Below are 16890 nucleotides of genomic sequence, written 5' to 3' on the forward strand. Positions count from 1 at the left end.
TTTGTGACATTACATATGGTCTATTCTGGAAAATGTTTCACATGCACTTTAAAAGAATATATATTTTCCTGCTTTGGGATAAAATGCCCTACAAATATCAATTAAATCCATCTTGTCTAACATGTCCCTTAATGCCACTGTTTTCTTATTGATTTTCTGTCTGGATGTCAATGGTGTGTTAAAGTCCCTTACTATTAATGCATTAATATAGATCTCTCCCTTTATGTTGTCCAATATTTGCTTTATGTGTATATTTACATACTCCTACATTGGATGCATTAATGTTTATAAGAGTTATATCCTCTTTTTGGATAGATGCCTTTATTGTTAAGAAATGTCCTCCATTGCTTTTCCTGTGAGAGCCACCAGATTGAGAGGATTGCATCCCTCTCCCTCGCCACACCATGGTGTGGATATCATCATACTCTAAAAAGAGGGAATCATCTTGCAAAAATGTCACTTTACCAGCTGTGTTCAAGGTTCCCATTCAGAAAGATATTGTTAATTTTGTTCACACCACTTTGCACAAAAACAATAGACAGCCCTATGCTGTCAGTGCATCAGCAAGTCATAAAACCAGTGTTGACTCTTAAGCTGCTGGCAGAGCTGTGGCTCAAATTCCCAGAGTTCAAGATGATGTAACTCATCCATCTGGCCAGGGTACTTTTGGAAATATGTATTGTGAGGGCTACATGTTTGCACCAACCAAACCAACCAAACCAAAACCTGACACCACTGGCAACCCAGAATGAACACAACATAGAAACAATATGCCATCTGCTCTGCCCTGCCTGCCTCGGTCTTACCATCACTGGTCATGTCTAAAGGTCATCATATTGAGGAAATCCCTGAACTTCCTTTGGTAGTTGAAGATAAAAGTTGAAGGCTACAAGAAAACCAAGGAGGTTGTTATGCTTTTTTAAGAAACTTACGGCCTAGAATGATATCAAAAAAGTTTATGCCTCTCAGCAAATGATAGCTGGCAAGGGCAAAATAAGAACCCATCATCATATCCAGTGCATGGGACCTTGCATCATCTATAATGAGGACAATGGTATTATCATAGCCTTTAGAAACATCCCTGGAATTACTCTGCCTAATGTAAGCAAACTGAACATTTTGAAACTTGCTCCTGGTGGGCATGTGGACTGTGTCTACATTTGGACCAAAAGCACTTTCCACAAGTTATATTATCTGTATGGCACTTGGCATAGAGCTGCTTCCCTCAAGAGTAATTCCCTACAACTTTTCCATGCACAAGATGCTCAGTATAGACCTTAGCAGAATCTTGAAAAGCCCTGAGATGCAAAGAGCCTCCTGAGCACCACACAAGAAAATTCATCACAGAGTCCTGAAGAAGAATCCACTGAAAAACCTGAGGATCATATTGAAGCTAAACCCATATGCAAAGACCATGTGACAGAACACCAATCTTCACTAGGCCAGAACCACAAGCTCCAGGTGGGTAAAGCAGCAGCAACACTAGAAGACACATCAGATGAGAAGTGTGTTGGTTCTAGGCAAGAAGTGTGTGGCAGGGAAGAAAGGAAAGAATGCATTGGTGCTATGAAGCAGAAAAAGCTCTGGGTGGTAAAAAGGGCTACAGTTACCAAGAACCAGCAGGGGAGAAAACTGCAGAAAAGAAACCTAACACAGAAGAAAACCAAGCTGTGGCATAAACTTGAATTTCTTTATTTCATAAAGGTCAAATCACTGTGGACAGCTAATTTTGAATAAGAATATGTCAAAGGCAAAATGAGAGAAAGAGAGAAAGAGAGAGAGAGAGAGGGAGAGAGAGAGAGAGAGAGAGAGAGAGAGAAATGATATCCTTTATGTCCTATTATAAACTTTGTTTTAAAGTCTGTTCTTTCAAATGTGTACCTTTTAATCTGAAGTGAGTCTGTTGTAGGCAGCATATGCATGAGTCTTGTTTTCTTATCCATTCAGCTAATCTGTCTTTTCATAACTTAATTCACTTATATTTAAAGTGATTATTGATAAGTATGTAGTTATGGCTATTATGTTATTTATATTTTTTATATTTCTCCTTCTTAAAAAAGACCATTACCATTTCTCATAATTCTAGTTTGATGATGATGAACTTTAACTTTTACTTGTCTGGGAAGCTTTTTATCTGTTCTTTGATTTGAAATGAAGCCTTTCTGAGTAGAGTAGTCTTTTCGTGTTGTTGTTGTTGTTCCTTTTTTATGGTATATTTTTTCCATATCAATTATCCCCCCAATACCCTCCTCTACCACTCCCATCCCCCCTGCAGTCACCACACTGTTGTCTGTGTCAGCCTGCTCTCTATCTATGAATCTGTCTATATTTTGCTTATTAGTTCAGTGTTCATTAGATTCCACATATGAATAAAATAATATGGTATTTGTCTTTCTCTGACTGGCTTATTTCACTTAGCATAATGTTCTCCAGATCCATCCATGCTGTTGCAAAGGGTAAAATTTTATTTTTTATGGCCGAGTAGTATTCCATTATATAAATGTACCATAGCTGTTTTATCCACTCACTTACTGATGGACACTTTGGCTGCTTCTAAATCTTGTTGATTGTAAATAATGTTGCAATGAACATAGGGGTGTGTACATTCTTTTGAATTAGTTTTACAGGATAAATTCCCAGAAGGGGAATCGCTAGGTCATAAGGCAGTTTCATTTTTAATTTTCTGATGTAACTCCATACTGCTTTACAGTGGCTGCACCAGTCTGCATTTCCATCTACAGTTCACAAGGGTTCCCCTTTCTCCACATCCTTGCCAGTACTTGTTTTTTGTTGATTTATTGATGATAGCTATTCTGACAGGTGTAAAGCTATACCTCATTGAGGTTTTAATTTGCATTTCTCTTGTGATTAGTGATGTTGAGAATCTTTTCATATGTCTATTGGGTCATCTGCTGTCCCCCTGGAGAAGTGTCTATTCAGTTCCTTTGCCTATTTTTTATTTGGGTTGTTTTTGTGGTACTAAGTTTTATAAGTTATTTTTTAATTGTTGTTCAAGTACAGTTGTCTCCATTTTCTACCCACCTCTCTTGTAAAGTACTTTTAATAAATTTTGGATATTAACCCTATAGCAGATGTATCAGCAAATATGTTTTCTCATTCAGTGGGTTGTCTTTTCATTTTGTTGATGGTTCCCTTTGCTGTGAAAAAACTTTTTATTTTGATGTAATCCCATATGTTTATTTTTTCTATTGTTTCCCTTGCCTGAAGAGATATATCAGAAATGATATTGCTATGAGCAATGTCTGAGATTTTACTGCCAATGTTTTCTTCTAGGATATTTATGGTTTCAAGTCTAACATTTAAGTGTTTAATCCATTTTGAATTTATTCTTCTGTGTGGTGTGAGAAGGTGGTCTAGTTTCATTTTTCTGCATGTACCCATCCAGTTTTCCCAATACCACTTATTGAATAAACTATCTTTAGCCCACTGTATCTTTTTACCTTCTCTGTAAAATATTAATTGACTATAAAGATGTGGGTTTATTTCTGGGTTCTCTGTTCTGCTCCATTGTTTTTATGCCAGTACCATGGTGTTTTGATGACAATGGCCTTAAAATATAGTTTGATATTAAATAGAATGATTTCTCCAACTTTGTTCTTCTTTCTATATTTGCTTTCTTCTTTGCTATTCAGGGTCTTTTGTGGTTCCATATAAATTTTTGCAATATTTTTTCTAATTCTGTGAAATAAACCATTAGTATTTTGATAGAAATTGCACTGAATCTGTAGATTGCTTTGAATAATACAGACATTTTAATGATGTTACTTCTTCCTATCCATGAACACAGTATATACTTCCACTTATTTGTATCTTCTTCATATACATTCTTCATTGTCTTTTAATTTTCTGAGTATAGGTCTTTTACATCCATGGTGAAATAATTTATTCTTTTTGAAGAAATTGAGAATGGGACTTTTTTCTTAATTTTCCATTCTGGATAGTTCATTATTGGCATATAAAAATGCAACTGATTTCTAGGTATTCATATTGTATCCTGTTACTTTACTGAATTAATTTATCAGTTTTAGTAGTTTCTTGGTGGAATCTTTAGGGTTCACTGCATACAGTAACATGGCTTCTGCAATGAATGACACTTTTACTTCTTTCTTTTCAGTTTGGATGCCTTTGATTTCTTTGTCTGATTGCTGAGGCTAGAACTTGCAGTACTATGTTGAATGTAAGTGGTGAAAGCAGACATCCCTGTCTTGTTCCTGATCCTAAAGGGAATGCTTGTATTTTTTTTTTTTTAAGATTTTATTTATTTATTTTTAGAGAGGGAAGGAGGGGGGGGGAGAGAGAGAGAGAGAGAGAGAGAGAGAGAGAGAGAGAGAGAGAGAGAGAGAAAGGGAGAGAAACATCAATGTGCGGTTGCTGGGGGTTATGGCCTGCAACCCAGGAATGTACCCTGGCTGGGAATTGAACCTGGGACACTTTGGTTCCCAGCCCACGCTCAATCCACTGAGCTATGCCAGCCAGGGCTTGGAATGCTTGTAGTTTTTTGCCCTTGTGTATGATGCTGGCAATGGGTTTGTCATATATGGCCTTTATTGTGTTGAGATATGTTCCCTCTATTCTGACTTAGCTGAAAGTTTTTATGATAAATGAGTGCTGAAGATCAAATGCTTTTCATACATCTATTGATCATGTGGTTTTTATCCTTCATTTTGTTAGTGTGCTATATCATGTTTATTGATTTGTGAATATTGTGCCAACTTTGCATGCCCGGAATAAATCCCACTTGTTTATGGTGTATGATCATTTGCACGTATTGCTGTATTTTGTTTGCTGATATTTCATTGAAGATTTTAGCATCTGTGTGCATCAGGAATATTAGTTCCCAGTTTTCTTTCTTTGTAGTGTCTTTATAGTGTTTTGGATTAAGGTAATACTAGCCTCATAAAATGAGCTTGGGAGTCTTCCCTTCTCTGCAATTTTTGGAATAGTTTGAGTAGGAAAGATGTTAATTCTTCTTGGAATTATTGAATTTTGTTTACTGGGAGTTTTTTAGATATTCCATCAATTTTAATAGTTGTAGTCTGTCCATTAAGATTACTGATTCTTTCTGATTTAGTTTGGGAAGATTATATATTTCTAGGAATGTATCCATTTCATCCAGGATGTCCAATTAGTTGGCATATAGTTGTCCGTAATCTTTTCTTATCCTCCTTTGTGTTTCTTTGTTGTCAGTTGTTACTTCTCCTCTTTCATTTCTGGTTTTATTTATTTGGATCTTTTCTCTTTTTATCTTGATGAGTTTGGGGAAAGATTTGTCAACCTTGTTTATCTTTTCAAAGAACCAGCTCTTGGATTCATTGATCTTTTGTACTGTTTTTGTAAACTCTATTTAATTTATTTCCTCTCTGATCTTTATTACTTCCTTTTTCTACTCACTGTGGGCTTTTTTTAATATTCATTTTCTAGTTCCCTTAATTATAAAGTTAGTTGATTTGACCTTTTCCTTTTTTATTTGAGGTAGGCCTTAATGCTATGAATTTCCCTCTTCGGACTGCTTTCCCCATGTTCCAAATATTTTTGTTTCTTGTATTCTTATTTTTTTGTGTGTCAAGCTATCTTTTGCTTTCTTTCTTGATCTCTTTAACACATTCATTGTTTAATAATGTTATATAACTTACATGTATTTGTATTTTTTTCAGTTTTCTTCTCGTGATTAATTTCTAATTTCATAGCATTATAGTCAGAAAAAATAATTGATATGATTTCAATCTTCTTAAATTTATTGAGATTGTTAGTGTCCTAACATATCATCTATCCTAGAAAATGTTCTATGTGCACTTGAAAAAAATGTATATTGTGCTGCTTTGGGATGAAATGCTCTGAAGATGTCAATTAAATCCATTTACTCTAGTGTGTCATTTAAGTCACCATCTCCTTGTTGATTTTTCTTTCTGGAAGTTCTATCCATTGAAGTCAATGTGATTTTAAATCCCCTACTGCGATCTCTGTCGATGTCTCCCTTAGTGCCTGTCAAGTTTGCTTTACATGTTTAGGTTCTCCTCGGCTGGGTGCATAAATATTTACCAGGGTTATATGCTCTTGTGGAATTGTTCCTTTTGTCATCATTTAGTGTCTTTCTTTTGTCTTTTACTATACCCTCTGTTTTAAATCTATTTTGTTGGATATAAGTATTGCTACCAAGCTTTTAAATTTCCATTTGCATAAAATATCTTTTCCATCCCTTTACTTTACTACATATGTATCTGTCATTCTGAGGTGGGTCTGCTGAAGACAGCATATGTATGGGTGTCTTGTTCTTCCTGATTTAGCTACCCTATCTTTTGACTGGAACATTTAAGCCATTTACATGTAAAGCAATTATTGATGGGCACTTATTTATTGCCATTTTGTTCTTTGACTATGTTCCTCTGTTTTCTTTTTCTAAAGTAAGCCCTTGAACATATCTTGTAATACTGTTTTTGTGATAACAGATTCCTTTAGCTTTTCTTGTCAGGGAAGCTCTTTCTTTTTCCTTCAGTTTTAAATGATAACCTTGCTGAGCATTGGTCGTAGGTGCTTGCTTTTTATTACTTTGAATATTATATGCCAATCCCTTGTGGCCTGAAATATTTCTGTTGAGAAATTGAATGACAGTCTTATGGGATCTCCCTTGTAGGTAACTATCTGCTTTTCTCTTAAGATTTTCTCCTTGTCTTTAAGTTGTACCATTCTAATTATAATGTGCCATGATGTGGACATCTTTGGGTCTATCTTATTTGGGACTCTGCACTTCCTGGACTTGTGTGTGCTTTTTCTTCAGTATATTAGGGAAGTTTTCAATCATTATTTCTTCAAATATGTTCTCAATCCCTTCCTGTCTCCTCCTTCTGGTATCCCATTGATGCAGATATTGTGACCCTTCATATTGTCCCAAAGATCCCTTAAACTGTCTTCATTTAAAACATTTTTTTCTTCTTTTTGCTGCTTTGAATTGGTGTTTTTTTTCCCTACACTGTCTTCCAAATCACTGTTTAAGTCTTCTGCTTTATCTAACCTATCATTTATTCCTTCCACTGTACTATTGATTTCATATATTGCATTCTTTATTTCTAACTGATCCATTTTTATTGTTTCTGGTTTTTTTTCATGCTGTTGAGCATCCCTATAATCATCACTGTGAACTCTATATCTCATAAATTTCTTGTTTCCATTTCATTTAACTCTTTTTTCTGGAGAATTTTCTTGTTCTTTTGTGGGGGGCTTCTTTGTCTTCTCATTTGGCTGTGTCTTTGTGTTTGATTCTATGTATTGGTTAGATCTTGAAAGACTGTGGTGCAGCCCTATATGATATATGCATGTGACCAGCCCTAGGCAACATGTTTGGAGTTATTAGTGATCCATAGCTTGTGGTTCCATCTGCTGGGCAAGGGCAAAAGGACCAAGCTGCATACCAACACCCACCTTTACTAGCACCGGGCCCAGGGCAAGGTAGTTAAAGTCTCAAATTACCCTGAGACTAACCTCCTTCTACAGGGTGCCTATGTTAGGCTTAGTCACTAAAAGAGCCTGTAGTTGTACTCCTTTGCATTACTTAAGCTATACAGGGTGCAGTGAGAGGGAATTCTTAAAGTGACACTATTGCCTCCTCCCCTGGGCTGATGCTGCATGAGGAGAGTGCTCTGCCTAAGAAAGATGGCTTCTGCAGTATGAGCAATGACTGCAAGAATCCTGGCATCTGACCCTTCATTTCTAGCCCCAGAGTCACCACACCCAGATTCTCATCAGATGGCCCTAGTCCTCTCTGCCCTGGAGCCCAGAATAAGTGGCTGCAAATGAAATTTTGTGTGTTGGTCCTTTAAAAGAGGTTGGCTGCATCTCTAGCCATCTCTCCATGGCAGAGGAACACCCCATTACTTTTCACAGCCAGATGTTATAGGACCCCTTTCCCAGTTCTGGTGCTCTAGGCTAGGAAGCCAGGCTAAAGGTTTAGTGCCCACATTTCTTAAGGGACCCCACTCAGCTGTTGAAATATTCCTCTGGAACTTCAGCTGCTGCTTGTGGGAGCCCAGGCAGCCCTCTTGCACCTTCACACTTCCTACCAGTCTTGACGTAGTGATTTGGTTTCTTCTGTGAGTCCTTAATTACAAGGCTTCTCTATAGCTAGTCTTTAGTTGCTTTTACAGGATTTTTATATAATTTAGTTGGAATTCCAGTGGTCCCAAGAGAAGTTCAGTGTAGTTTCCACCTACTCTGCTGCCTAATGGATCCTCCCTTGTAGTCTTGATTATAGGTCCTTGCTTTTTTGCTAATTTGAACATTTTGTGCCAATCCTTCTGGCCTGCAAATTTCTGTTGATAAACCAGCTGGCAGTCTTATTGGAGTAGGGAAATAACAGTTTTGTTTTCTTCTTTTAAGATTCTTTATTTGTCTTTAACCTTTGTCATTTTAATTATGATGTCTTGTGTGGGACTCTTTGGGTTCATCTTGTTTGGGATTTTCTGTACTTCCTAGTGTTGTGTGCATATTTCCTTCACCTGATTACAGAAGTTTTCAGCTACTGTTTCTTCAAATGAGTTTTCAATAGTTTATTCTGTCTCTTCTTCTTCTGGTGCCTCTATGATGTGAATGTTGTTATTGTTGATGTTGTCCTTTAACCCTGCAGAGGTCACACTCAAAAAAATTACAGCACAGGTTGCATATCTGAGAGACATGTTTATTACTAGTAGGTGCTGAAATGTGAAAAAAATTAAAACACTGCAAATTTTACATTATATTTTATAATAAAATACATGATTTTACTTATTTTTAGTTACAATCTAGAAATGATTAAACAAAGAAATTTAAAAACATAAAGAATAAAAATGTTTCTTTTCAAATAACAGAAATATGGATTTTGCTAAAAAATAGAATGGAAAATAGTCTTTAACATTAATTAATCAGAAGTTTAAATAGCTGTCTTTGTGAAACATTTGTAACAGGCATTGCAAACAACACTGCTGTGCTCAAGGTATACACACTGTCCGCAACACTTGCAAATAGATTTTGATAAGTGACTCACTTTGGTATGTAGCACCTAATGCATCTTTTTCTGCTTGTCAGAGGAGCTGTATCTATGTCGTCATTAGAATTTCCTTTAATTTGTGTTTGAAATTGATGAAATTTCAGGTGTAAAGGCTTATGCATGCATGTAGAGATTTCTGAATGCCTTTTTATTTGTGTCTGGCACTAACTGCATTACGAGATTTCTAATAAATGTTCTGTGCCTTATTTTCACATTGCTGTTTAGCACATAAATAGTTTGAGCATTTATTCCTGCAATATTCATAGTTGTATAGAATATAACCTGAGGCCATTTTCTGGTGTCCCTGGCCACATTTTATGCACCTATCATTTGGTCCACAGTGTCAGCTCCTGAGTTCGTTTGGTTGTAATATTCTATTATCTCAGGCTTCTGTGTCTAAATCTGCAGCATCATCAAGATGCACACTTGAAAGTAAAATTATGTTTTTTCCCTTTTTGGGTATATGAGATATAAGTGTGAAATCTGCACCAAAAGCAAGTAAGTTGGATATTTCAGGCCTGTTTTTAGAAGACAGAAATTCAGGGGGTTGTTGGGATTTACCCTTACAAACAGTATCTACATATGAAAGTTGCTTCTTTTGCAAGTCAGAGATCAGATTTACATCAGTGAACCAGTTATCTGCTCAACTATTACATCCTATGAGTAAAGGGCTTCTGTAAGTGTCCCGATTACATCCACTGGTTTATTACTAATCAGGTACGGATCTCCGGTCTGCTTACTGGCATATAACTCAAGATTTCCTGTGTAAAATACTTTTGAATTGACGGTAGTAAAAAATTTTATACTGTATTTATTGGACTTGGATGGACTATATTATCTAAACCCACATTTGCCTCTAAATTGAGGTAACATTTCATTTGTTGTTACATTCTGTGCAGTAGAGTAACATACTTTATAATTTTCTACAATGCTGAGAAAATGTCTTTCACAGCCACTTATTTATCTACTTTCAGGGGTCCTAAAAGCAGGTAAGTTTGTCATCAAACCTGATATGATCATGAATAAATCTAAATCTCCATAAAGATATCATAAGTCTAAAAAGTTTAATCCCATTACCATCTGTAGCCCATAAATCCTGCAAATTTAGCCAATTGCTGCAATGTAAACCAGCTAGATATGAGGCCAAACAATGCTTGCAATTCAGTTTTGTCTATTTGTTTAGCATCCCTTTCTTGTGAAAACTGGCTCGAAATAGAATCAATGTATTCATCTGCATATAATAAGATTAGATCTAAAATACCATTTGCAATAAAGCAGTTCTAAATTTCAAGTTTTGTCTTGGCATTTTTTGCGTTTGGCTGAACTAACAGAAGTTGACACAAAATATTCTGTGATTGTTTTCTAATGTGTCTTCTTACTGGATTATTTCTCCATTTTGATTCTTTATCCTTTCCAAAAAAATACTCTTTATTTATCTCTAATTCATCCTCGTTTTCTTCACTAGAAACACCTTACCAGGTATCGAGATTTTCTGAACAAACTTCCACATAATCTTCTTCTTCTTAATCACTTTCATTTTCACACTTGACTCCATCATTTTCATCATCAAACTCCAGTAGCATTCACTGGGGTTCTTCAACATCTCTTGGATTATCAAATCAGTACATTTTTCCAGCCATTGTCAACAGTAAATGAAAAAAAATAACACTGACTTTGAAGTTCATGGAAAAAATAACTTCACCAACACTGACTTAGGATTTCACAGTATCTCTCAGATACAATTTACTATCAAATTTCACACACCCTTACAAAACACATGTTATAAACAAACTGATGACCTAAACTTTATGGCTTAATATTAGTTATGAACAAATGTGCAGCTACTCATGAATTTGAACCTATGCACCCAATATATGTAACAATATGTAAGAAAAGAGTTTGTTTGTATCTCTCAGATCAGCTGCAAGCTCCAAAGAGTTTAACTATCCTCACTTTTTAATTTGTTTTTCTTTTTGCTTTTCTGACTTGGTGTTTTCTTCTACCTTGTCTTCCAAATTGCTGATTCAGTCCTCTTCTTTAACTAATCTGCTGTTAATTTTACTTTATGTAGTCTTCATTTCTGACTTGTTCTTTTCTATGATTTCTCTCTTTTTGTTGAAATCCTCACAAAGATCATCTATTCTTCCCTTAAGTTCCTTGATCATCCTCATAACCAGTGTTTTGAACTCTGTATCTGGTAGATTACTTGCCTCCATTTTGTTTAGTTATGTTTCTGGAGTTTTGTCTTGTTCTTTCATTTGAAACATTTTTCCTCCTCATTTTGGCTGTGTCTCTGCGTTTGTTTCTATGCATTAGGTAGATCTGCTACATCTTCTAATTTTTGAATAGTAGCCTTATATAGTAGGTATTCTGTGGGTCCAGTGACACAGTTTTGCTGGTTACTTGAGCCAGGTGCTCCAGGGGTGCCCCATGTGTGGGTTGCTGTGCCTTCTTGTTTTACTTGAGCCTAGATTGCTGTTGGCACATCCATGGGTCAAATTGACTAACCTACTGTAAGGATATGCCTGTCTACAGCAGAGGAGCTGCTGCGTGGAGGCTGACAACATGGAGTGCAATTCACTTTTGTAGGACTCTATTGCCTACCAAATTCACCCTTTGGTTGGGGCGTCTATGGCACTAATTGAGTGGTGCTCTAGTATGGTCTGAACCAGGCCACTGGGTTTGTTGGTCTTGGGTCTCTCGGGATCTGCTCCAGTGCAGGCCATGGTCAGTTCTGTGTGTACCTGGCTCAGGACCACCTAGTAGGAGCTACAGAGTGATTTTCAGTTTATAGCTGCCTGTGCCAGGTTTGGAGCCACCTGCTAGAGGCTATGCTTCAAACCAATCCCAGCTACTACTAGTGTGGGCTTAGGGCTGCTTAACAAAATGTACATGGCACACTGAGACCAGTTACATCTTGTTAAGGGCTGTGGACCTTTGAGAGTTTGGGGAAAGTCTACAGTATAGGCCAAGGCCTCTCTGTGTGTAACAGACCCTGTAAGAGTTGGTCTGGGTGGAGGGGGTCAGGTCCCAGGAAGTCACCAGGATGTGGTAAGTGGTATGAGCCAGGTTAATGAGGACTCAGATTTGGCATTTGAACCCTCAGACTGTCTGTGGAATCAGCTCCTGAAAGGAACAATGGTACCTGCCAGTACTTCTGTCCATCTCTTGCCCTGGTTCTTTTCAAGCTACCATCCTTTTGCTAGAGCTTGGGGTGAGTGCGTGAGCAAACGAGTTGTGCTCCAGCTCTTAAAGAGGACACCTTGGTGTATAGCAACCCTGTGTCTCACCCAGATGAATCTCTGCTGGTTTTCATAACCAAACATTATGGAGACTCCTATTCCCCACACTGGTGCTCGAGGCTGGGGAACCCAGTGTGGGTCTGGGACCTCACGCTCCTCAAGGGGAAGCCCCACAGCTGAGATATTCTTAATATTCCCAATTCTTAATGTTTCTTTAACCACCACATGTGTATATGGGATCAGTCTGCTTTGTGTTTTCACCCCTCCTACTAATCTCAACATGGATTCTTCTTTATTTCCTTACTCATAGGAGTTCTGTTCAGCTGGTCTTCACATAGTTCTCAAGGGTGTTCTGTAATTTAGTCATGATTTTGATGTAGTTGTTGGGGGAGGCAAGCCCAACATTTACCAACTCTTGCCATTTTAATCATTTTTGTTATATAACTTAGTGTCATTAAATGCATTCATAATGTGATGCAACCATTACCACCATCCATCTCCAGAACATTTTAATATATCCCAAATGAAATTCTGTACCTATTAAACAATAATTTATCATTTCTTCCTTTTCCTCACCCCTGGCGGTTACCATTCTACCGTCTTTCTCTATGAATTTGCCTGTTCTAAATACCTCAAATAAATGGAATCATACAGTATTTGTCTTTTCTGTTTGCTTTATTTCACCTAGCCTAATATTCTCAAAGTTCATCTATATTGTAGCATTTACCAACCTTTCATTCCTTTGATTTCAAGGCTGAGTAATAATTCATTGTGTGTATGTGTGTTATATTTTGTTTATACATTCATCTGTTTTGAACACTTGGTTTGCTTCTAACTATTGGCCACTGTGAATAATGCTACTGTGTGTACTTACATGTACAAATGTCTGAGTCCCTGCTTTCGGTTCTTTTGGGTATATACTTAAGAGTGGAATCTTTGGGTCATATGTTTAACGTTTTGAGGAACTGCCAAACTGTTTTCCAACATTTACTTTTAAATTATAAGAAAAGACTTCCACTTATACCTATGATTAAACCTTCTATCTTAAAAAAAAAAGCCTAAGGAACTACAGAAAATGTATTAGACCATTATTTTAAATATCAGAAAAAAGGCAGTGTAGAACATTGTTTCCTGTTAGAAAAGAAACAAATGAGGCAACCTGTTCTTCTTCCTGGGACATAGTCTTAACCATAGAGTATTGGAGAAGAACTCCAAACAGAGAAAACTGTGTTGCTGAGTTGAGGAGGAAGAGGTCAGGCCCTCACAGTCAGAAACCAGACAGAAAACACACTGGGATCTAAACAAAGCTTAGAAGGCCAAAGATAGTATTGTACCTCAGTAACTCATAGTTTTATTACAATTTGGGGAAATATTCTTTTTCTAGACCTTAAGGAGTACATACCTCTTTCTCCCAATTATGCAATTTTAATTTCTTTATTACATGACTTGGCCAGTTCCATTCCTAAGGCACTCATCATTATGTGTACATAGTGTGGCATAATATGGTGTACTATGAAAGTACAGTCCAGTGCCACATTCCCTGGGTTTGCATCCCAGCTCTGCAGCCTCCTAGTGGGTGCATCCATCCTCTCTGTGTCTTCATTTTCCCAACTGTAAAATGAGGATTTCACAGCGGTTGTGTGAAGATTAAGTGGGTTAATATCTGTAAACTACCTACACAGTGCCTGATTTATCCTGAGCTCTATATAAGTATTTGCTCTCAATGAAATGTGTGATTGATTAAAATGACATTTGTCAACAACAAATACACGAGATGAGTAAAATGTAGACACAGTAAGATTGAGCAATTGATTATATTTTGGGGGACAAGAAAAAGTAAAGAAAGTCACACTGATTCCTTCTGTGATCAGAAGGAATTTAAGAGATACTAAGCAGAGAAAGGTAACTATAGAAGGAAGAACCAGCTTGCTCAATTGTAATTAGATAGAGGTTGTGGATCTAATGTGATATCTCTTTGTCTCAAATATATCCCTTCTGAAATATAATACCTTATTCCTGAATCTCTCTCTTATAGAGCCATGGTTATCAAACTTCAATTGTCTGTGAATCACTTGGGGAACATGTTAAAATATAGACTGGAATCAGTAGGTCTGGATAGGGCCTGAGAGTCTGAATTTGTTTTCTGGTTTATTCTATCACAGTTGTCCCAGTTTTTCCCCCTTTGCCCTCCCCTGCCCAGCCCAGCCCCAGCTCCCAGTCAATCCCCACACTGTTGTTCATGTCCATGGTTCATTCATACATGTTCTTTAACTGATCCCTTTCCCTTCTTTCCACCATTTCCCTCCTCCCTCTTCCCCTCTAGCAGCTGTCAGTCTGTTCCATGCTTCCACGTGTCTGGTTCTGTTTTGCTTGTTAGTTTATTTTGTTCATTAGATTCCTCTAATAAGTGAGACCATATGGTATTTGTCTTCTACTGAATCATTTATTTCACTTAGCATAATAGTCTCCATTTCCAACCATGCTGTCACAAAAGGCAGGAATTCCCTATTTCTTTCGGCTGCATAGAATTCCATTGTGTAAATGTACCACAGTTTTTTAATCCATTCATCTACTGATGGGTACTTGGCCTGTTTCCAACACTTGGCAATTGTAGATAGCACTGCTGGGAACATAGATATGCATAAGTTCTTTCAAATTGATGTTGTGGGCTTCTTAGGGTACATTCCTAGCAATAGAATCACTGGGTCAAAAGTCAGTTCTATTTTTAATTTTCTGAGGAAATTTCATAGTTTTTTCCACAATGGCTACACCAGTCTGCATTTCCACCAACAGTGCACCAGGGTTCCCTTTTTTTCACACCCTGCCAGCACTTGTCTGTTGATTTATTAATGATGGCCATTCTGACCTGTGTGAAGTGGTATCTCATTGTGGTTTTAATTTGCATCTCTCTGATGGCTAATGATGCTGAGCATTCTTTCATATGTCTCTGGACCCTCTGTATGCTCCCCTTGGAGAAGTGTCTGTTCAAGTCCTTTCCATATTTTTTAATTGAATCATATGTCTTCCTGGTGTTGATTATATGTGTTCTTTATCTATTTGAGGGATTAAGCCGTTGTCTGACATATCATTGGCAAATATGTTCTCCCATACTCCCGTATAGTCAGTCCTCTTTTCATTTTGATGATGGTTTCTTTAGCCTTGCAGCTTTTTAATTTGATGTAAAAGTGTAAAGACTTATAAAACTCCAGGGTTTCCCATGAGAACTTGAGCACCTACAACTGACTCTGTTCACTTTCCTGCTTTTTCATCCTATTCCTCACACCCCTAACATTTATAAGATTATGTAAATACCAGTTACATTTAATTGCAACTGGATTGAATGCATTATCTGGTGATAAATTAAGGTAAAAAGAGTTCTCTGGACTTTCCATTTGTACCATTAATAAGTTCAGGAATGCTGTCAGAGGAGCTGAAGAACTCTAAAACACAGCAGTCATAGTGCCTACCTTTTTTCTTTCATATGGTTTAAAGGAGATAAAGCAAATGAAGACTGGATCTCCAAATTATAAAGCCAGTTTCTGGAAATTGCTCCTGATTTAGCCATAACTAAACTTATCTCTAATCTAAGATACTATCTTTGATAATACAAGTCACCTCAGAGCCTAATGAGCACTGTAGTTTACCCAGTAATTATTGTGTATCCAATACCACCAGGTCTTGATGAGTCAGGTTCTTTCAGATGAACTAACAGTTTAATTCATAATGTAGTCTACTTACTTCAGAAATTGTAGGGAAGTGGGGAGTGGATGAAAGAGGGTGAAGGGATTAGCCAAAGACAGACACAGACAGCAGTGTGATGATGGCCAGAGGGAAGGGATACTGAAGTTAGGAGGAGGGGGCAATGGGGACATTTGTAATCATGTGAACAATAAACATAGAGAAAATAAAAAATTTAAATTAAAAAATACAAAAACATTGTAATAGCAATCTGTCAAAACAACCTTGGAAATTGGAAAATGCCAAAGAGTTTATGTTTTTGGAAATGTTTAAACTGATTTTTTATAACAGTTTGCATTTTAAAACATTTGACATTGCTTAAATCCCAAAAATAAGGGTAAGTCCATAAACCTATAATCAATATTCTTCTTGTAGTAGTTTTGTAGTAGCTTTAAGGTAATTTTATTTCTGAGTTGTAATATGTAGAGAAAAAATTTTAATTAGAATTTATTTACATGTCATTTTTTATTCACCTACACTTCTTCCTTACCTAGCTACTGACTTATAAATTTGTTTTGTATAAAATTTTTGTGCAAGAAAATAATTATATTAATAAGAAAAGATTAAGAATGAGAAGTCAAAAATATGGTCTTGATGCTGAGGGTTGAAATATTGAATAAAAATAAAAAGCAGGAGGATATTAAATCATCTTGCAATGCAATTTAGTTATCTACATTATCTTTATGCCTTCTATTTCATTATTTAAATAAGATATTTCACATTTTAAGGAAATTATCCTTATTCTTTTGTGGACTTAAAGTGTATTTTGGACTGCTTGTGTTAGGATTGAGGGGTTTTTTTTATATCTTTTTAAAATAGAAGTCATATTGCTTTTAAATAACCCTCCAAAATTCATAGTGAAATGTATACTTT

At 36.6% G+C, this 16890-nt stretch overlaps 1 protein-coding gene and 1 pseudogene across 1 annotated transcript in view; both read left to right on the plus strand.

The window, feature by feature from the left end:
• The window catches only part of GMDS (GDP-mannose 4,6-dehydratase), a 693656-nt gene that overhangs the window by 544584 nt on the left and 132182 nt on the right, over positions 1–16890 (plus strand). The window lies entirely within an intron of this gene.
• Positions 398–1783, plus strand: LOC118500753 (annotated as a pseudogene).

This window comes from Phyllostomus discolor, chromosome 5, assembly GCF_004126475.2.
Source record: "Phyllostomus discolor isolate MPI-MPIP mPhyDis1 chromosome 5, mPhyDis1.pri.v3, whole genome shotgun sequence".
Lineage (NCBI taxonomy): Eukaryota > Metazoa > Chordata > Mammalia > Chiroptera > Phyllostomidae > Phyllostomus > Phyllostomus discolor.